Genomic DNA, 23,959 nt, shown 5'->3' with positions numbered 1-23,959 from the left:
AACACCCTCCAAGATATCGTGGGCAAGGACCACTCTACAATGCATACCAAGCTGGTAGACATGGTGGACCCCTTGTAATTACCAGCAAGCCCCACTCTGTGCTTATAGACCATCCTATCAACGTAGCTTTGAACCACCACACTCACAAGCTCCTTTTCACCATTTACCACTGTATGACCCTTACCCACTACAATTCCAATCCAATTACTCCCAAGAACCACCACATTCTTATTTTGAACCCTTTTCCCCAACCAATGAACCCTCATACCCACCCCAACCTCCAATGAATGACAAACTTCGTGTTCTTCTTCAAGGGCAAGCGAGGAGGCAAAGGGGCGTATTGGAACTCACTACTGCCTTAACTGATGTAGTAAATATAATACCTTCCCGACATATGAGCGCTCAAAATACTCCCATGGCTGTATGTGGAGAATCAAAAGAAGAGCGTAGAATGAAGGAAACACGAGAAACTCCGGTGGACAATGAGGAGCATGGATTTGTATTGGAACAAGTGGAGGAAGCCATGATAGTTGTAGAGAAAGAAGTGGTTGAAGATTTAGGAGATGCTGAACCTCCATAGGAATCGAGAACTGTAAAGGATTCCACTGAGAAGTTCGAAATTGATGCCAAAGAGGAAAGTGCACAACCTCCAAAGCATACACCTTGTGAGAAATTGGGTGGAACAGACGAAGAAGTTGATTCCACACGCAGTAATGATCATGAATCAAGCTCTCCTAATCACGAACTCACATCCGCAACTGAACTCCTTGAGCCTGAAGAATCTTATCCAAGTGAATACGAAGATGATGTCGAGGTAGATTTCTCTCAACCTCTAACGTATGACTTGAGTGATGAGGAAGACATAGAAGACTTTGATCAAGATGTAGTTGCATTTGAAGAATTTTGCAAAGAAGTGGAGGAATTCACAGAAGAATACAAGGGAGTAGAACTTACAGAACCACTGGAAACACCTGTCCCAAGGCCATTACCACCGAATACAAGCTTCAAGTGGGTACAATCTTTAACATTTATCTTTACCATTCCACTTGAATATGGTTTGCTTGAAACAGATGGCCAGCTTAGAGCTCTCTGCGGCTTTAAGAGTAAGAGGGAAATGGCTCATGCTCAGAGCTGGTGTGCAAGATTCAAAAAGGTTCCACGCTTCAATTCGAAGTGCAAAGATTGGTGTCAAGTTCAATTAAATGGGTCTCGGAAGACGTTTGGTCATCTTGGTGAGAATACAATTTCTAAACCGCCCGGATGGAAGAATATAGATCAAGACAGAGGCGGATTCAAAAGCAAAGTTTGGGATCCTGGAATCTATTCTGACATTCGTCACCCTGGGAGCCTGAGAACCTGTTTGAAGCTGCTCAACAGCTTTACATGCCTAGTTTGGGACCCCGGAGGCTGTTGGTATTCCAAACATTGATGGAGATTTCTGGATGAATTTAAGCATAAGCCACCATAACAGGAAGCTCATCCAATGTCCAGTTTAAGGACTTTAACTAAAAGTGATAGGTGGGAGACAACCCACTATGGTATGGTCATTTCTTTTTCAATTTTATTTCGTGTTGTTTGTTTTTATATTATATTATTTTCATTGAACCTGAATATTATTCATTAGCATTGCATACTACATAATTGCATAATTGCATAATAAAAAAAGAAAAAGCGCGCGTCGCTAACACGTTCGCGTCAGTTATGAAAAATACCTCCCACGCGTCCGTGTCACTCACGCGAACGCGTGATCTGGAAATTGGCGTAAAAATCCAACGCCCAGAAATCTGGGCTGGAATCATGCGGCTGGTGTGCGTTTAGCACAAAACGTCTCACGCATTCGCGTCCCTAACGCGAACGCGTCACTTGCAAAACATCCATCCCACGCGAAAGCGTGAGCGACGCGTCCGCGTTGCGTGGATAGTATGGCACCCTAAATGGAGACAGAGAGTTGCGCTGAAACGACGCTGGAAGTGTGCGTCTAGCACAATTTCCAGTGACGCCGCGTCATCCATCTTTTACCCATTCTACGCGATCACGTCAACCACGCGACCGTGTCAACCACATTTCACCCTAGTCACGTGATCGCGTGTTCCACGCGTTCGCGTAGATTCAAATCCACTAACCCCTAGTCACGCGAACCCTAATCCCATCGCGCCCCCCATACCCATTACCCTTCCCTTCTCTGCAACTCCCTCCTCTGCAAACCATCACCACCGCCAACCACCTCCGACTGCTGCACCACCCCCAACCACCCAGACCTACCGCGACGCCCACCCCCTCCTTCTTCCTCCCCTCTCCTTCTTCTTTCTCTTGTTCCCTCCACCACCACTGTCCCCCACCGCGGCCAGCCCCGACCACCCCGCCGCCAGCGCTACCCCTCCCACCATCACAACCCCTCACCCAACCCAAACCCCACCCTCCAACCCAGCCTGCTCCACCACCGTGCCACCCTGTTCCGCCACCGCGCCGCCGTGCCCCCTCCCATCACCGCCACTTCACCACTGCCGTCTCTCTGATCCCTACCTTAGTTCATACGCATACCAGGTTCCACCGAACGCCACTTTTCTTTCATTCGTAGTTTGTTGCATATTTTTTAGTTTATGTTCAATATTAGGCTAGTTAGAGATGCATGTTTGTAGTGGATTCTAGGTGGTTAGGTAGCTAGGATGTGGTTATTGAATTTAGGCCTGATAATTGCACTGTTCTTTCTACTTATATTTTTTGCAATTCTGATGTTGCTGTGATGTTAATACTGTTCATATGCTGTTCTTCACTGTTTCATGCTGCTGTTACACTGCTCTTTCATGTTCATATTACTTATGTGTATTTGCAGCTTTATTTTACTTTATATGAACTTTTCTGCTTGCTGTTTATTACCCGAGAACATCCAATTTTAGCCGGAATGCTGCCCAATTTTCTGCAAATTGTTTCATTTTTACATTCAGGAATTGGTTTTGGCAATTTTCAATTTTGCACTACTTAGCTACAACTAAACCAATTCATGAATGCACGGGCCAACATTCTTTTTCCTTTCAATTTCCTGGTTCATAAATTGTACTTTTGATGATTCGATTTCAATTTTTGCTATTTCTATATCTATATGAATCATCATCAACCTGTTATCCTTGCTCGAATATGAGTTGATTATTCTTTAAATTTGTGAATTTCTTGTTACCTAGGAAACATTTATCATGCCACTTACTTTAACTTTCTTTCTCCTAACTCACTGCTTTCCACTTTCTAACCTCTTTTTCACTTTTAACCACTTTTAACTTTCTAACTTCTCCCTTTGCTTTTTAACTAACTCCTTCAACTTTTTTAACTCATGGCATGATTATTGTTTCTCCTAATTAACAGGTATTCTACTTATAATATATTTTGGATTGTGATTTCTCCTCTTAGATTTTTAACTCCGAAACAATCCAAAATGTACCTTTATTTAACTCATTTCATTATTCTACTGCTTGTTCATACTCTGAGTTGAGCTATCCGACTTGGAATGATTGGAGATAAAGCGACCGACCTCTTCAGGTCAGACTATCCGACCTCTCTCCAAAAGAGGTCGGCAAAATCGACAGGAAAGCCCAAAAAGGGCCCAACTCAAGGAACACAGCCCAAATCCAAAGGCGGCTCAAGCCTATAGAGAGAAGGGCGGTTCCGTTGAAGATAAGCTGACCTCACCCAAAGATAAGATAAGATAAGATAACTAACTTATCTTATCTAACAAGGTCACTTCTCACCACTATAAATACACTGGAGCACCCAGGTATAACTCATACTCTGATTCTACTAAAATCCTGTTAATACCCTTGCTAACTTAAGCATCGGAGTCCCTTGCAGGTACGACCACCCTCCAGTGACAAAGGATCAGCAGCTTAGCCAGTCCAACAAGTCGGACACGACAGCTCCGGCCGCCACCCACCAGCCGGACACATCATCTCCGACCAGTACAGAAGATCTCATCCGAGATCAACCTACAGTTTCAGGTAACCCTTGGAACATTGGCGCCGTTTCCGGGGAACCTGGAAGTCATCCCATCACCATGTTGGATGAACAGGATAACGACCACAACTCAGATTTAGAGGACAGAACGCCACACAAAAACACGGGTGCCACACCAAAGGACACTCTGGAATCTAACGGAGACAAAAACTTATCACATCCGGGAGTAATAGAAGCCCTTCAAGATCGCCTAAAGTAACTTGAAAAAGAAAGCCAGTACCAGCAAGAAGTCGGCAAGGATCTACAGAGAGAGGTAAGGCGACGCCGAGAATTAGAAGATAAACTTCTACAACTTGAAGCCGATCTCAAAGCAAAGACTACTCGGACCACCCCTGAAGACAACTCTCGCAATGATCAGGATCCATTCACTAGGGAAATCATGAAGACTAAAATCCCTAAGGACTTCAAACTTCTGGATATGACTTTGTATGATGGCACTACAGATCCCAACCATCACCTCATCGACTTCAGAAGCAGAATATACCTCACCGACGCCCCAGACGTCATTCGCTGCAAAGCTTTTCCAACGACTCTCACGAAGATAGAAATTAGATGGTTCGACAACCTACCTCCAAAGTCCATCTCCAATTTTGACGACTTAGCCAAAAAATTCCTGGCCAGATTCTCCATCCAAAAAGATAAGGCTAAGCACGCCCCCAGTCTACTAGGTATCAAGCAAGGAGAGTGGAAAAGTCTCCGCAACTACATGGAAAGATTCAACAAAACATGCCTAGACATACAAAGCTTACCAACAGAGGCTGCCGTCATGGGCCTCATCAATGGCCTACGAGAAGGACTCTTCAGCCAATCTATATCAAAGAAATATCCCACATCCCTAGACGAGGTACAAGAGCGGGCAGAGAAGTACATCAACATGAAAGAAAATTCTCGACTTGGAGAAGCCTCGAAATCCGATTTCACCTATCGAGATAAAGATAAAGAATCCAAGTAGAAGGAAGATCGAACGGGCAAAAAAATCAAAAAGTATCATAATTACACCCCTCTTCGGGTGTCCCTTGTGGATATCTACAAAGAAGTCTGTAACACAGAAAAGATACCCCCAGCTCGACCACTCAAAGGCAAAAAAGGAGGAGGAAATCGGAACGAGTACTGTGAATATCATCGGGTCTGAGGACATTCCACCAACAAGTGCTTCGACTTAAAAAACATCATAGAAAAATTAGTAAGGTAAGGAAAACTAAATCGGTATCTAGCCACCCGAGATGATGAACAAAGAAAAAGACGAAGAGATGAAGACATCGGACGAGCTGAGCGATCACCTCGCACGCCAGAAAGACATGTCCATATGATACACGGAGGATTTGCAGGAGGTGGAACCTCCAAATCATCCCGCAAAAGATACATCAAAGAAGTATATCATGTCGAAGGGAAAGAGGAAGCACCCGACATCCCTGCAATCACGTTCACCAAAGAAGACGCATCCGGTATCATCTCAGGATATGACGATCCCATGGTCATCACCATCATACTGGCAAATGCCAATCTCCACCGCACATTAATAGACTAAGAGAGTTCTGCCGACATCTTATTCAAAATTACTTTTGACAAACTCAGCCTAGAAGAAAAAGAGCTTAGAGCATACCCGAACAGCCTGTTCGGACTGGGAGATACCCCAGTACAACCACTGGGATATGTGTCACTACACACAACCTTCGAAAAAGGGAATCAGTCCAGAACGCTCAAGAAAGACTACATCGTGGTCGACGTGAGTTCAGCCTACAATGCCTTAATAGGCTGGACAACACTAAACCAACTCGGCGCAATAGTCTCAACTCCACATCTATGCATGAAATTCCCAACTCCAGAAGGGATAGCTACAATAAAAGCAGATCAAAAGATGGCACGCCGCTCTTATAATGAAAGTCTAAACCTTAGAGGCAGAGGAGAAGAGTTCCACACAATTGAGCTTGGTGAAATTCAGAGATGAGAAGAACTCCACCCACAGCCCGAAGGTGGAATAGAGAAAGTTCAGATCGGAGACACCTCGGACAAAACGACTAACATTGGCACGATCCTGAAGGAGAGGCAAAGGAATCACTAGTACAGTTCTTGCGAGATAATGTCGATCTTTTCGCATGGAAAGCTGCAGACATGCCAGGCATAGACCCCAAGCTAATATGCCACAAGTTGGCGATCTATCCAGGTTCTCGGCCGGTACAGCAGAGACGAAGAAAACTTGGACCAGAACGATCCCAAGCTGTGGAAGAACAGGTACAAGCACTACTGGAGGTAGGATTCATAAGAGAAGTCAAGTACCCACTATGGCTAGCTAACGTCGTCTTGGTGAAAAAATCAAACGGGAAGTGGCGAATGTGCACCGACTACACCGACCTCAACAAATCCTGCCCAAAAGATCCTTACCCACTCCCAAGTATCGACGCCCTGGTAGATGCTTCCTCCGGATATAGATACCTCTTGTTTATGGATGCATATTCCGGATACAACCAAATTCTCATGTATCCACCAGATCAAGAAAAGACCTCGTTTTTAATGCCAAAAGCAAATTACTGCTACATTGTGATGCCTTTCGGCCTCAGGAATGCGGGAGCTACTTATCAAAGGCTGATGAATAAAGTCTTTTCAGATCATATCAGAAAAATCATGGAAGTATACGTGGACGACATGTTAATAAAGACACAAAGCAAAGAAACATTATTGTCCGACCTGGCCCAAGTGTTCAACACTATAAGGAAGCATGACATACGACTCAATCCCACAAAGTGCACCTTTGCAGTAGAAGCGGGCAAATTCTTAGGTTTCATGGTCACACAAAGAGGAATTGAAGAAAATCCAGACAAATGCCAGGCTATACTCAACATGAAGAACCCGACTTGTGTCAGAGAGGTACAATAACTCAACGGGAGATTGGCAGCCTTATCCAGATTCTTAGCAGGATCAACAATAAGATCTCTCCCCTTCTATGCCACTTTAAGGAAAGGAAAGAAGTTTGAATGGACAACAGAATGCGAGCAAGCCTTCCAGGATTTCAAAAACTTCCTAGGACAACCGCCTATCCTAACTTGACCACGAGAGGAAGAACCACTCGTATTATATCTTGCAGTAAGAAGTCAGGCAGTAGCCTCAGCACCGGTTCGAGAGGACGACAAAGGGCAACAGCCTGTATATTTCATCAGTAAAGCGCTGCAGGGATCCAAGCTAAACTACCAAAAGATAGAAAAATTTGCCTACACTCTCATACTGACATCTTGATGACTTCGCCCATACTTCCAGGCCCACACCATTAAGGTTCGGACCGACCAGCCCATAACGGGGATACTGCAGAAAACAGATCTAGCAAGCAGAATTCTACAATGGGCAGTCGAGTTATCCGAGTTCGACCTCCAATACGAAGCTCGGACAGCCATCAAATCACAATCCTTGGCCGACATCATTGCAGAATTCACAGATACCTGGGAAACCCCCACAGAATGGAATCTCTATGTGGACGGGTCTTCAAATAGGACTGAAAGTGGCGCAGGTGTGATAATAGAAAGCAACCAAGGAACCCAAGTTGAGCTTTCCCTCAAATTTGGGTTCCCGGCCTCAAACAACCAGGCAGAATATGAGGCGTTACTAGCTGGTTTGAAGCTGGCTAAGGAGGTTGGAGCTCAAAAACTCAACATCTTCAGCGACTCACAAGTAGTTGATGAGCGGATAATTTATACGCTTTTTGGCATTGTTTTTAGTATGTTTTTAGTAGGATCTAGTTACTTTTAGGGATGTTTTCCTTAGTTTTTATGTTAAATTCACATTTCTGGACTTTACTATGAGTTTGTGTCTTTTTCTGTGATTTCAGGTATTTTCTGGCTGAAATTGAGGGACTTTTGTAGAAATCAGATTCAGAGGTTGAAAAAGGACTGCTGATGCTGTTGGATTCTGACCTCCCTGCACTCAAAGTGGATTTTCTGGAGCTACAGAACTCGAAATGGCGCGCTTCCAATTGCGTTGGAAAGTAGACATCCAGGGCTTTCCAGCAATATATAATAGTCCATACTTTGGCCAAGAATTGATGACGTAAACTGGCGTTCAACGCCAGCCTTCTGCCCAAATCTGGCGTCCAGCGCCAGAAAAGGATCCAAAACCAGAGTTGAACGCCCAAACTGGCACAGAACTTGGCGTTCAACTCCACAAATGGCCTCTGCACGTGCTACACTTAAGCTCAGCCCAAACACACACCAAGTGGGCCCTGCAAGTGGATTTATACATCAAATACTTACTCATGTAAACCCTAGTAGCTAGTTTATTATAAATAGGACCTATTACTATTGTATTAGGCATCTTTTGATCAGCCTTTGATCTATTGATCACGTAAAAGGGGGCTGGCCATCTCGGCCATGCCTGGACCTTCACTTATGTATTTTCAACGGTAGAGTTTCTACACTCCATAGATTAAGGTGTGGAGCTCTGCTGTTCCTCAAAGATTAATGCAAAGTACTACTGTTTTCTATTCAATTCTTCTTATTTCTCTTCTAAGATATCCATTCGCACCCAAGAACGTGATGAAGGTGATGATTATGTGTGACGCTCATCATCCTTCTCCCTTATGAACGCGTGCCTGACAAACACTTCTGTTCTACATGAATTAAGCTAGAATGAGTATCTCTTAGATCTCCTAACCAGAATCTTCGTGGCGTAAGCTAGAATGATGGCGGCATTCAAGAGAATCTGGAAGGTCTAAACCTTGTCTGTGGTATTCCGAGTAGGATTCAATGATTGAATGACTGTGACGAGCTCCTAACTCGCGATTGCAGGGCGTTAGTGACAGACGCAAAAGGATAGTAAATCCTATTCCAGCATGATCGAGAACCGACAGATGAATAGCCGTGCCGTGACAGGGTGCGTGAGCATATTATTCACTGAGAGGATAAGATGAAGCCATTGGCAAGGGTGATGCATCCAGACGATTAGCCGTGCCGTGACAGGGCATTGGATCATTTTCTCGTGAGATGACCGAAAGTAGCCGTTGACAGTGGTGATGTATCACATAAAGCCAGCCATGGAAAGGAGTAAGACTGATTGGATGAAGATAGCAGGAAAGCAGAGGTTCAGAGGAACGAAAAGCATCTCCATTCGCTTATCTGAAATTCCTACCAATGAATTACATAAGTATCTCTATCCCTTTTATTGTTTATTTTAATCTAATAAAATATCATGTTTAAATCCGCCTGACTGAGATTTGCAAGGTGACCGTAGCTTGCTTCATACCAACAATCTCCGTGGGATTCGACCCTTACTCACGTAAGGTATTACTTGGACGACCCAGTGCACTTGCTGGTTAGTTGTATCGAAGTTGTGACAATTATGAATTAAGCTCAAAGCACCAAGCTTTGGAGCCATTACCAGGGATTGTTTGAGCCTGGACATCACAATTTCGTGCACCAAGTTTTTGGCGCCGTTGCCGGGGATTGTTCGAGTTTGGACAACTAACGGCTCATCTTGTTGCTCAGATTAGGTAATTTTCCTTTTATTTTATTTTCAAAAATTTGTCAAAAATGTTTTCAAAAATCTATCATCTGTTTTCGAAAAAAATAAATAAAAACGTTTTCAAAAATTTTATTCAAAATCTTTAAGAATGAATTCTAGTGTTTCATGAAGCATGTGAAGCCATGTCTAAATTCTTTTGGACTGAGGCTTCCAACCATCAGCTCTTACACGACTGTAGGGTATGTCAGGCGTGTCATGTCTGAATTAAATGCTGAAGCTTGGCTGGCCATTGGCCATGTCTAGTGTTTTGGACCGGAGCTTTCATTGAAAGCTTGGCTGGCTAGTGAGCCATGTCTAATTCCTGGACTGAAGCTTTAGACTAAGAATGCAAGATTCCTGGAATTCATGTTAAAATTTTTGGAATACTTATTATTTCTTTTTCATATAATTTTCGAAAAAAATACAAAAAAAATTAGAAAATCATAAAAATCAAAAATATTTTTCTGTTTCTTGTTTGAGTCTTGAGTCACATTATAAGTTTGGTGTCACTTGCATATGCATCTTGCATTGTTTCGAAAATATCATGCATTCATAGTGTTCTTCATGATCTTCAAGTTGTTCTTGGTAAGTCTTCTTGTTTGATCTTGATGATTTTTTGTTTTGTGTCTTTTCATGTTTATCATATGCATTCTTGAATTCTTAGTGTGTAAGCAGTAAAGAATTCTAAGTTTGGTGTCTTGCATGTTTTCTTTGCATTAAAAATTTTTCAAAAATATGTTCTTGATGTTCATCATGACATTCATAGTGTTCTTGGTGTTCATCTTGACATTCATAGCATTCTTGCATGCATCACATGTTTTGATCTAAAAATTTCATGCATCGCATCTTTTTAGTGTTTTTCTCTCTCATCATAAAAATTCAAAAAATCAAAAAAAAAATATCTTTCCCTTTTTCTCTCATCAAATTCGAAAATTTGGATTGACTTTTTCAAAAATTTTTAAAATCAAATTGTTTCTCATGAGTCAAATCAAAATTTCAATTTGAAAATCTTATCTTTTTCAAAATCTTTTTCAAAAATCAAATCTTTTTCAAAATTCTTAGTTATTTTCGAAAATTCCAAAAATATTTTTCAAAAATCTTTTTCTTATTTTTAAATCAAATTTTCGAAAACAACTAATCATTTAATGTTTTGATTCAAAAATTTGAAGTTTGTTACTTGCTTGTTAAGAAAAATTCAAACTTTAAGTTCTAGAATCATATCTTGTGATTTTTTATGAATCAAGTCATTAATTGAGATTTTAAAAATCAAATCGTTTTCAAAAACTAATCTCAATCATATCTTTTCAAAAATATCTTCTTATCTTATCTTTTTCAAAAATATCTTTTCAAAATATCTTTTCTAACTTCCTAACTTCTTATCTTTTCAAAAATTTGTTTCAACTAACTAACTAACTTTTTGTTTGTTTCTTAACTTTTTCAAAACCACCTAACTAATTCTCCCTTTCTAATTTTCGAAAATACCTCCCCCTTTTTTCAAAAATTTCTTTTTTATTTACTAATTATTTTTATTTTTATTTTTATTTTAAAAAAAAAAATTCGAAAAAAAAATACTAACAATTTTCAAAAACCAATTTTCAAAAATCACTAACCCTTTTTCAAAATAATTTTTGAAAATTATTCCTCCCCCATCTCATTCTATTTATTCATTCATATCCTAACATCTCATCTCACATCTCTTCCATTCGTACAGTTGCATTTCTTCTTTTACATCACGTGCTTTGTCTCCCCCTCTTTTCTTCCACTCACAAAGGGATCCCTATACTGTGGTATAAAGGATCTCTATTATTATTATCATTTTCCTGTCCATTCTTCCTTGTCATATGAGCAGGAGCAAGGATAAGAACATTCTTGTGGAAGCAGATCCAGAACCTGAAAGGACTCTAAAGAGAAAATTAAGAGAAGCTAAAATACAACAATCCAGAGAAAACCTTTTAGAAATTTTTGAACAGGAAGAGGAGATGGCAGCCGAAAATAATAATAATATAAGGAAGATGCTTGGTGACTTTACTGCCATTGGAGCAAACAACTTTGAGCTGAAACCTTAATTAGTTTCTCTGATGCAGTAGAACTGCAAGTTTCATGGACTTCCATCTGAAGATCCTTTTCAGTTCATAACTGAATTCTTGCAAATATGTGATACTGTTAAGACTAATGGAGTAGATCCTGAAGTCTACAGGCTCATGCTTTTCCCTTTTGCTGTAAGAGACAAAGCTAGATTATGGTTGGATTCTCAACCCAAAGACAGCCTGAACTCTTGGGATAAGCTGGTCACGGCTTTCTTAGCCAAGTACTTTCCTCCTCAAAAGCTGAGCAAGCTTAGAGCTGATGTTCAAACCTTCAGACAGAAAGAAGGTGAATCTCTCTATGAAGCTTGGGAAAGATACAAACAGTTGACCAAAAAGTGTCCTTCTGACATGCTTTCAGAATGGACCATCCTGGATATATTCTATGATGGTTTATCTGAGCTATCAAAGATGTCACTGGACACCTCTGCAGGTGGATCCATTCACCTAAAGAAAACGCCTGCAGAAGCTCAAGAACTCATTGACATGGTTGCTAATAACCAGTTCATGTACACTTCTGAAAGGAATCCTGTGAGTAATGGGACGCCTATGAAGAAGGGAGTTCTTGAAGTTGATACTCTGAATGCCATATTGGCTCAGAATAAAATATTGACTCAGCAAGTCAATATGATCTCTCAGAGTCTGCATGGAATGCAAGCTGCATCCAACAGTACTCAAGAGGCATCTTCTGAAGAAGAAGCCTATGATCCTGAGAACCCTGCAATAGCAGAGGTAAATTACTTAGGTGAACCTTATGGAAACACCTATAACTCAACATGGAGAAATCATCTAAATTTCTCATGGAAGGATCAAAAGCCTCAACAAGGCTTTAATAATGGTGGAAGAAACAGGTTTAGCAATAGCAAACCTTTTCCATCATCAACTCAGCAACAGACAGAGAACTCTGAACAAAATGCTTCTAATTTAGCAAATCTAGTCTCTGATCTATCTAAGGCCACTGTAAGTTTCATGAATGAAACAAGGTCTTCCATTAGAAATTTGGAAGCACAAGTGGGCCAGCTGAGTAAAAGGATCACTGAAATCCCTCCTAGTACTCTCCCAAGCAATACAGAAGAGAACCCAAAAGGAGAGTGCAAGGCCATTGACATAAGTGCCATGGCCGAACCTGTAAGGGAAGGAGAGGACGTGAATCCCAAGGAGGAAGACCTCCAGGGACGTCCAGTGATCAATAAGGAGCTTACCTCTGGGGAACCAAAGGACTCTGAGGCTCATCTAGAGACCATAGAGATTCCATTGAACCTCCTTATGCCCTTCATGAGCTCTGATGAGTACTCCTCTTCCGAAGAGAATGAGGATGTTACTGAAGAGCAAACTGCCAAGTTTCTTGGTGCAATCATGAAGCTGAATGCCAAATTGTTTGGCATTGATACTTGGGAAGTTGAACCTCCCTTGTTCCTCAATGAACTAAGTGATCTGGATCAACTAACATTGCCTCAGAAGAGACAGGATCCTGGAAAGTTCATAATCCCTTGTACCATAGGCACCATGATCTTTAAGGCTCTGTGTGACCTTGGTTCAGGGATAAACCTCATGCCCCTCTCTGTAATAGAGAAACTGGGAATCTATGGGGTGCAAGCTGCTAAAATCTCACTTGAGATGGCAGACAGCTCAAGAAAACAGGCTTATGGACAAGTAGAAGATGTATTAGTAAAGGTTGAGGGCCTTTACATACCTACTGATTTCATAGTCCTGGATATTGGAAAGGAAGAGGATGAATCCATCATCCTAGGAAGACCTTTCCTGGCCACATCAAGAGCTGTGATTGATGTTGACAGAGGTGAAATAGTCCTTCAATGGAATGAGAACTCCCTTGTATTCAAAACTCAAGGATCTCCCTCTGCAACCATGGGGAGGAAGCAGGAAAAGCTTCTCTCCAAGCAGAGTCAACCAGAGCCCCCACAGTCAAACTCTAAGTTTGGTGTTGGGAGGCCACAACCAAACTCTAAGTTTGGTGTTGAACTCCCATATCCAAACTCTAAGTTTGGTGTTGGAGAGTTTCAACAAAGCTCTGCACATCTTTGAGGCTCCATGAGAGCCCACTGTCAAGCTATTGACATTAAAGAAGCGCTTGTTGGGAGGCAACCCAATGTTTATCTAATTCTTGTTTTTCATGTTTTCTTAGGTTCATGATCATGTGGAGTCACAAAATAAACAAAAAAATCAAAAACAGAATCAAAAACAGCAGAAGAAAAATCACACCCTGGAGGAGCATCTGTCTGGCGTTCAAACGCCAGAACAGAGCATAGTTCTGGCGCTGAACGCCCAGAATGGGAGCATCCTGGCGCTGAACGCCCAGAACAAGCATGGTTCTGGCGTTCAACGCCAGAAATGGCAGCAAAGGGGCGTTGAACGCCCAAAATGGGCACCAACCTGGCGCTGAACGCCCAGAGTTGTGTGCAAGGGCATTTTGCATGCCTAAATTGGTGCAGGGATGTAAATGCCTTGACACCTCAAGATCTGTGGACCTCACAGGATCACCTCAGGATCTGTGGACTCCACAGGATCCCCACCTACCTCCACTCACTCTCTTCTCTCTTCTCAATCATCCTCTATTCCCAATAAACACTCTTCCCTATTAACTCTTTACCACTCACATCCAAACACCCACTTTCCTTCAAAATTCAACATCTCTTTCCCACCCAATCCCACCCATATGGCCGAATACACATCTCCCTCCATCTCCTCCATATCTTCTTCTTATTCTTCTATTCTTTCTTCTTTTGCTCGAGGGCGAGAAACTTTCTAAGTTTGGTGTGGTAAAAAGCATAGCTTTTTTGTTTTTTCCATAACCATCGATGGCACCAAAGGCCAGAGAAGCCTCTAGAAAGAGGAAAGGGAAGACAAAAGCTTCCATCAAAGGTCTATAGCTCAGTGGTAGAACATTTGACTGCAAATCAAGAGATCCCTGAGATACCTCAGGGGATACATTTTCTTCCACACAATTATTGGAAGCAACTAAGGGTGGAACATCAAGAGCACTCCATCATCCTTCATGAAATCAGAGAAGATCTAAAAGCAATGAAGGAGGAGCAGCAAAGACAAGGAAGAGACATAGAAGAGCTCAAGGACATCACTAAGGTGGACTCATTCCTTGTTCTTACTTTCTCTGTTTTTCATTTTCTATGTTATGTGCTTATCTATGTTTGTGTCTTCATTACATGATCATTAGTAGTTAGTAAACTCTGTCTTAAAGTTATAAATGTCCTATGAATCCATCACCTCTCTTAAATGAAAAATGTTTTAATTCAAAAGAACAAGAAGTACATGAGTTTCGAATTTATCCTTGAACTTAGTTTAATCATATTGATGTGGTGACAATGCTTCTTGTTTTCTGAATGTATGCTTGAACAGTGCATATGTATTTTGAAGTTGTTGTTTAAGAATGTTAAATATGTTGGCTCTTGAAAGAATGATGACTAGGAGACATGTTATTTGATAATCTGAAAAATCATAAAAATGATTCTTGAAGCAAGAAAAAGCAGCAAAAAAAACAAAGCTTGCAGAAAAAAAAAATATAGGCGAAAAAAAATAGAAAGAAAAAAAAAAGAAAAAGAAAAAGCAAGCAGAAAAAGCCAATAACCCTTAAAACCAAAAGGCAAGGGCAAATAAAAAGGATCCCAAGGCTTTGAGCATCAGTGGATAGGAGGGCCTAAAGGAATTAAATCCTGGTCTAAGCGGCTAAACCAAGCTGTCCCTAACCATGTGCTTGTGGCGTGTAGGTGTCAAGTGAAAACTTGAGACTGAGCGGTTAAAGTCAAGGTCCCAAGCAAAAGAAGAGTGTGCTTAAGAACCCTGGACACCTCTAATTGGGGACTTTAGCAAAGCTGAGTCACAATCTGAAAAGGTTCACCCAATTATGTGTCTGTGGCATTTATGTATCCGGTAGTAATACTGGAAAACAAAGTGCTTAGGGCCACGGCCAAGACTCATAAAATAGCTGTGTTCAAGAATCATCATACTGAACTAGGAGAATCAATAACACTATCTGAACTTTGAGTTCCTATAGATGCCAATCATTCTGAACCTCAATGGATAAAGTGAGATGCCAAAACTATTCAAGAGGCAAAAAGCTATAAGTCCCGCTCATATGATTGAAACTATGTTTCATTGATAGTTTGGAATTTATAGTATATTCTCTTCTTTTTATCCTATTTGATTTTCAGTTGCTTGGGGACAAGCAACAATTTAAGTTTGGTGTTGTGATGAGCAGATAATTTATACGCTTTTTGGCATTGTTTTTAGTATGTTTTTAGTACGATCTAGTTACTTTTAGGGATGTTTTCCTTAGTTTTTATGTTAAATTCACATTTCTGGACTTTACTATGAGTTTGTGTGTTTTTCTGTGATTTCAGGTATTTTCTGGCTGAAATTGAGGGACTTGAGCAGAAATCAGATTCAGAGGTTGAAAAAGGACTGCTGATGCTGTTGGATTCTGACCTCCCTGCACTCAAAGTGGATTTTCTGGAGCTACAGAACTCAAAATAGCGCGCTTCTAATTGCGTTGGAAAGTTGACATCAAGGGCTTTCCAGCAATATATAATAGTCCATACTTTGGCCAAGAATTGACGACGTAAACTGACGTTCAACGCCAGCCTTCTGCCCAAATCTGGCGTCCAGCGCCAGAAAAGGATCCAAAACCAGAGTTGAACGCCCAAACTGGCACAGAACTTGGCGTTCAACTCCACAAATGGCCTCTACACGTGCTACACTTAGGCTCAGCCCAAACACACACCAAGTGGGCCCCGGAAGTGGATTTATACATCAAATACTTACTCATGTAAACCCTAGTAGCTAGTTTATTATAAATAGGACCTATTACTATTGTATTAGGCATCTTTTGATCAGCCTTTGATCTATTGATCACGTAAAAGGGGGCTGGCCATCTCGGCCATGCCTGGACCTTCACTTATGTATTTTCAACGGTAGAGTTTCTACACTCCATAGATTAAGGTGTGGAGCTCTGCTATTCCTCAAAGATTAATGCAAAGTACTACTGTTTTCTATTCAATTCTTCTTATTTCTCTTCTAAGATATCCATTCGCACCCAAGAACGTGATGAAGGTGATGATTATGTGTGACGCTCATCATCCTTCTCCCTTATGAACGCGTGCCTGACAAACACTTCTGTTCTACATGAATTAAGCTAGAATGAGTATCTCTTAGATCTCCTAACCAGAATCTTCGTGGCGTAAGCTAGAATGATGGCGGCATTCAAGAGAATCTGGAAGGTCTAAACCTTGTCTGTGGTATTCCGAGTAGGATTCAATGATTGAATGACTGTGACGAGCTCCTAACTCGCGATTGCAGGGCGTTAGTGACAGACGCAAAAGGATAGTAAATCCTATTCCAGCATGATCGAGAACCGACAGATGAATAGCCGTGCCGTGACAGGGTGCGTGAGCATATTATTCACTGAGAGGATAAGATGAAGCCATTGGCAAGGGTGATGCCTCCAGACGATTAACCGTGCCGTGACAGGGCATTGGATCATTTTCCCGTGAGATGACCGAAAGTAGTCGTTGACAGTGGTGATGTATCACATAAAACCAGCCATGGAAAGGAGTAAGACTGATTGGATGAAGATAGCAGGAAAGCAGAGGTTCAGAGGAACGAAAAGCATCTCCATTCGCTTATCTGAAATTCCTACCAATGAATTATATAAGTATCTCTATCGCTTTTATTGTTTATTTTAATCTAATAAAATATCATGTTTAAATCCGCCTGACTGAGATTTGCAAGGTGACCATAGCTTGCTTCATACCAACAATCTCCGTGGGATTCGACCCTTACTCACGTAAGGTATTACTTGGACGACCCAGTGCACTTGCTGGTTAGTTGTATCGAAGTTGTGACAATTATGAATTAAGCTCAAAGCACCAAGCTTTGGAGCCATTACCAGGGATTGTTTGAGCCTGGACATCACAATTTCGTGCACCAGTAGTCACCTCACAGATAACAGGGAGTTACCAAGCCAAAGATCCCACCATGAAAAAGTATTTGGATATAACCAAAGAACAGCTCGGACAACTCGGGGAATATAAGATCTACCACGTACCTCGCGAACAAAATGCCCGAGCTGATGCACTCTCAAAGCTAGCCAGCACCAAACCAGGGGGTAACAATAGAAGCCTCATCTAGGAAATGCTACAGAACCCGTCAATCTTGGAAGCAGAAAAAGTCCTAGCTATAACAAGTCAGGATCAAGGATGGATGACTCTCATAATTAATTACCTCCAAGAAGAAACACTCCCCACAAATGAGAAGGAAGCAAAAAGGTTAAAACGGGAGGCTCAGTACTACACCATCATAAATAACGCCCTATACAAAAGAGGGATTTTAATACCTTTGTTAAAATGTGTGCCGACCTCTAACACAAGGGAAGTTTTAGAGGAAGTATACAGCGGTATTTGTGGCAATCATCTTGGGGCACAAGCTCTCACCAAAAAGGTACTTCGGGCGGGATTTTACTAGCCAACTCTACAAAAGGAAGCTGCAGAATTTGTAAAGACATGTCCCCCATGCCAGAAACATGCCAACTTTCACATCGCCCCGCCAGAAGAACTCATCAGCGTAACTTCGCCTTGGCCATTTGCAAAATGGGGACTTGATCTTCTCGGACCCTTTCCCCAGGGATCAGGACAAGTCAAATTCCTCATAGTCGGAGTAGACTATTTCACAAAGTGGATTAAGGCAAAGTCCCTAGCCAACGCCACTGCTCAAAGAAGCCAGAGATTCCTATATAGGAACATTGTCACAAGGTTCGGGGTTCCATACTCCATCACCACAGACAATGGCACTCAATTCACAAATGCAGGCTTCAGGAAATTAGTAGCCGACTTAAACATAAAGCACCAGTTCACATCCGTCGAACATCCTCAAGCCAATGGGCAAGCTGAAGCTGCCAACAAAGTCATATTGGCTGGGTTGAAACGGAGACTGCAAGATGCGAAGGGAGCTTGGGCTGAAAAACTTCCACAGGTCTTATGGGCATATCGAACCACGCCACATTCCACCACAAATGAATCACCATTCTGATTAGCGTATGGAGTGGAGGCAATGATCCCAGTAGAGGCCAAGGAAGGAAGGGAGCTTGGGATGAAGAACTTCCACAGGTCCTATGGGCATATCGAACCATGCCACATTCCACCACAAACGAATCACCGTTCCGATTAGCGTACGGAGTGGAGGCAATGATCCAAGTAGAGGTCGAGGAAGGGTCCCCTAGAGTGGTCCACTACAATGAATAAGCCAACTCTCAGCTTCAAAGAGAAGAGCTCGACCTACTTCCAGAAATCCAAGAAAGAGCTCGGATCAAGGAAGAAGCGCTAAAGCGCCGAATGGCTTCGAGGTATAATCAGAGGGTAGTGCCAAGAAGTTTTGTTGAGAATGATCTCATCCTAATCCGAAATGATATTGGAACAACTCGACTTGGAGAAGGAAAGCTGGCAGCAAACTGGAAAGGAACCTACCGAGTTATAGAAGTACTGGGAAAGAGCTACTACAGACTGTCCGAACTCGAGGGACGAGAGCTCCCCATATCATGGCACGCTTGCAACCTAAGAAGGTACTATAGCTAGAAGATCTCGTCATAGGATGCACCCTTTTTCCTGAAAAGGTTTTTTATTGAGACACCAAGTTGAGATCTAGAAATTATTCGACTTAAAGGAATGAAAAACTCCCGCATGTATATATTTGCATTTTCTTTTGAATAATATATATTTTAGATATTCTACAAATTCTCAAGACGCATTAATCTGAAGCATTCATTGACATAAAGAAAACAAGTTATAAAAGTAATCCCTGAAAGAGACCTAATGAAGGTCCAAGAAAGAGGATTACGAAATAACTTAGAAGAGATCGACATAAAGAAGTCGGTCCCCTACAACAAAACAAGTTATAAAAGTAATCCCTGAAAGAGACCTGACAAAGGTCCAAGAAAGAGGATTACCAAAATAACTTAAAAGAAGATGACATAAAGAAGTTGACCTCTTACAAACAAGTTATAAAAGAAGTCCCTAAAAGAGACCTAGCAAGGGTCCAAGAAAGAGGACTGCAAAAGTAATGGGAAAGAGGACCAACGTAAAGAAATCAGTTACGGATTGCTAGAAATACAAAGCAAAAGCGAGAAAACCGAGAAACAAGTTGGACCCCCACATCCACGATCTCAAAGGATCCAACCAACAAGCAATAAGTGCTAAGACAAGCGCAAACGAGCATGATAAAATACAATATTATAACGAGCTTCAGGGTCAGGCCCAAAAGCTTGAAAACTACTTGTTGTTTTTCAAAACAAAAGTTGCTAGGCAAGCAACCCAAAGGAGTATCCACAGTCGAGCAAAACATTCAAATTACACATAAAGAGTTTAAAAGCCCACAAGCCGAACCAACTACACAAATACCCGAAGAGAAATCAGTAAAGATAAAGATCCCTCTCGGCAGCATCAGTACGAGGAGAGGGAGGGCGAGTCTGAATAGGCACAGCATCCACGGTTCCATCATCCCGGTTTAGAATCTGGCAATCCGGATCAGACACAAACGGAGAAACTGAAGAGGTCGACACTTTGGTAGAAGACACAGGGGGAGGTTCAACATCATCATCACCCTGGTCATCAGGGACAATCTTACCATCCCTCACAACATTATCCAGGCTGAAGAGAGTAAGGTCGGCCTCGGGAGCAATAATCCGAACCTGCTTGCATTTTGAAAGAACTGAAGATTGATGGTGTAGAAGTTATAGTAAACTCTCGTTGCAAGTATAGTTACTAAACCAAGCAATCAACCTTTCTTACAAAAGTTTTGGTTGTCACAAGTAACAAACCCCTTTAAAATTGATAACCGAGTATTTAAACCTCGGGTCGTCTTCTCAAGGAATTGCAGGGAAGTATGTTCTTATTATTGGTTATGAGTTTGTAAATTGGGGGTTTTGAAAGTAAGGAAGCAGTATGTTGAATGATAAGAAGAATAAAATAAATAACTATAAAATAGACTCTTGCCAAGGTATGAAAACTGGAAGTCCTATCCTGGCTATCCTTATCAATTGTAATGAGAATTAGATTTTTCTCCCACTTTGTTAACCTCTAACTATGAAGGTAAGTTAAGTGGATGAATTAATTCTGATTCCTCAAGTCCTAGTCTTTCCTTGGGAAAAGTTAGAGTTATTGGAACCTGAATTAATTTTTGAAGAATTCCAATTTTCAATCAACAATGAGTTTGATAACTCAAGTGTCTCCAATGACTCAACCAAAGCCAAAAGAGAAAAATCTAAATTATTTATATAAATAAAAGAAAGCAATCATAATTCTGAAATACCTCAAATTATATTAAATAAAGAAATCAATTCTAACATGGAGTTCATAAATTAAATTAGAAAAATAAATAAAAGGAACATTGAACCTGTGATCGCAAAAGATGAAATAATCATAAAGTGAAAAGAATCCTAATTCTAAATCCTAAGAGAGAGGAGAGAACCTCTCTCTCTAAAAACTACATCTAATCCTAAAATTGTGTATTGTGAGCTTATTCTTATGAATGGATGCATTCCCCCACTTTATAGCCTCTAATCTGTGTTTTCTGGGCCGAGAACTGGGTCAGAAACAGCCCAGAATTCGCTGGTTGCGAATTCAAACACGCTGATTTTTTGTCACTGCGACGCATCCACGTGGAGCACACGTTCGTGTCGCCTATCATCAGAGCAACTATGGAATATTACATATCAAATCGAAGCCCCGGACGTTAGCTTTTCAATGCAACTAAAACCGCGTCGTTTGGACCTATGTAGCTAAAGTTATAGCTGTTTGAGTGCAAAGAGGTCAGGCTGGACAGCTTAGCAATTTCTCCAACTTCTTGTATTCCTTCCACTTTTTGCATGCTTCCTTTCCATCCTCTGAGCCATTCCTGCCGTGTAATCTCTGAAATCACTTAACACACATATCAAAGCATCTAATGATAATAAGAGATGATTTGAACATAGGGAACTTAAGGCCAAAGAAGCATGTTTTCAATCAAAGCACATAATTAGGAAGGCAAATGTAAAACCATGCAAATAGTATGAACAAGTGGGTAAAGAATTGATAAAAACCACTCAATTGAGCATAAGATAAACCATGAAATAGTAGTTTATCAACCTCCCCACACTTAAATATTAGCATGTCCTCATGTTAAGCTCAAGAGAAGCTATAAAGAAGTGAAGAGGAATGATAGAATGTATGAAATGCAACCTATCTGTATGAATGCAACTACATGCAAAATGTTTCTACCTACTTGGTTAAAAGTAAATAAGTTCTTCAAGAAAAACATAAATCAGATTTCACTAATTCAAATCATACAATAAAAAGCAAGTAAACTTATAAGAAGATAGCTCATGAAAGCAGGGAACATAGAATTAAGCACTGAACCCTCACTGGTAGTGTATATCACTCTAACTCTCAATTGTCTAGGGTTAATCACTCTACTCTCCTCTAGTCATGCTTTCTAAACTTTGTTCTTCATCTAACCAATCAACAAAAATTTAATGTACCAATGCAAACATCATGAGGTCTTTTCAAGGTTGTAATGGGGCTAAGGTAAGGGTGAGGGTATATATATGGCTAAGTGAGCTATAAATTGAATCTTTAATTAACCTAAACTTTCACCTAACGTACATATACTCTATATAATTCTAATTCATGCCTAGCTACCGAAAATTCCCACTTTTGCATCATATACTCATGTATCAATTTTTTTTTTAATTTATCACATGTGCATTGATCTTTCATTAACTTAATATTGGGGTAATTTTGTCCCTTTTATTTATTTAAATATTTATTGAATTTTTTTTTTGAATCATAAAAGCAAACATAACTTATCAATGCACATGAATTTTTAATTTTTTCTGGTTTTACATGAGTAGGTTCCCAAATTCCCAAAATTCAAATAAATTAAAAACATGATACATTCCCTTATTAACCCATATTCCCACAATTTTCTCACACTTAGTTGATGCATAATTTCTAACTTAAGCTAACCAAAGATTCAATTTGGAATAATTAATTTGTTTTTCTTCTTAAGGTTTGTGATGTGGTTATAGAACAAGAGGGGATTAAAAGCTCAAGGGGCTAACAAAGGTGACGTAAAAGGTAGCTAATTTGGGATAAGTGAGCAATTTAAACAATGGCCTCAATCATATGTAAGCATATAAATACACTAAATAATGGACATATAGAATGGAACAAAGCAAAGATTGCAATCATAGGGAAGAAAACACACAAGAATAAAATATTTATGGTTAAATAATGTAACCATATAAATAAGCTCAAAATTTCACAGGTTGTGTGTTCTTAGCTTTTTAAACTATGTTCCAAATACAACTTCAAACAAATTTAACACAAAAATTTTGATTTTAAATTAGTGAAATTTTTCAAAAAATAGGATCTTAAAAAGAAACTTATTATTTCTCAACCAAGCAGTAGCTAAATGCATAAAATAAAAAAAATCATGCAATGAAACATGCAAATATAACAATGTACTAAATAAAATATTGGTGTTGAGAAGAAAATAACTAACCCATGGAGATCGGTATCGACCTCCCACACTTAAAGATTTCACCGTCCTCGGTGCATGCTGAGATGTGCAGGTGGACGGGTTGTTCCAACTGATGCTTTTCTTTAAGGATTGTGCAGATGGACTTGTTTGTCTCCCCTTTTAGAAGTTTCTCCCTTTTTCTGTCTTCGGTGGCCAGCCTGAAAGAAGAGAAAAAGAGGAAAAGTAACCCAAAGATAGAAAATAAATAAAATATGGGTATTAATGCCAGATGATAAGGGTCTCATTTACATGGAAGCTTCAACATGTTCGTGAGATAACAATAGAAGCACATGGCATATCAGTGGTGCAGAAATTACAACAAAGGGGAGGAATGTGGGTAATGAAAATATCAATATAAGTTCATGTCAATGCAAATGAAGTGCAAGTATCATAAAAGATTGGCATTGGCAGATAATTAATATCACCCCACAGTGTAAAACAAGTTACTAAGCACCAAAGTAAATTCAAGAAAGGATGCAACAGTTGAATAAGAACATTTAACACCAATGGTAAAATAATAAATTTAGAAAAGAAAAATAAAAATATGCATAAGTTTAAAAATGCAATGAATGAAATATGCAAGTAAATTAAGTAAAATAGAATGAAGGTGAAAAATAATGAGAAGTGAAAGAAATAAAGTAAGAAAGAAAGCAAAAAAAAAAAGATAGAAGAGATTAGGATTAGAAAAGAAAACACAAGATAATTGGCGCTAATCTGGATAAGTTGTGCGGCGCAGGCGACGCGGACGCGTGGGTAACGTGGTCGCGTAGTGCGCGATAAGGTCAGGTGACGCGGACGCGTGGGTCACG

General features: G+C 40.5%; 1 non-coding gene across 1 annotated transcript; it reads right to left on the bottom strand.

Annotated features, from left to right (window-relative positions):
• Positions 1-11,819: 11,819 nt before the first annotated feature.
• On the bottom strand, positions 11,820-11,927 carry LOC148561537 (small nucleolar RNA R71). Its single transcript, XR_015888194.1, has one exon. It is a non-coding gene; the product is annotated as a small nucleolar RNA R71 (small nucleolar RNA).
• Positions 11,928-23,959: the final 12,032 nt, after the last annotated feature.

The sequence above is a fragment of the Arachis ipaensis genome, chromosome B6 (assembly GCF_059453495.1).
Source record: "Arachis ipaensis isolate K30076 ecotype BB chromosome B6, ASM5945349v1, whole genome shotgun sequence".
Classification (NCBI taxonomy): Eukaryota; Viridiplantae; Streptophyta; class Magnoliopsida; order Fabales; family Fabaceae; genus Arachis; species Arachis ipaensis.
This window is presented reverse-complemented; position numbering and strand designations above follow the sequence as displayed.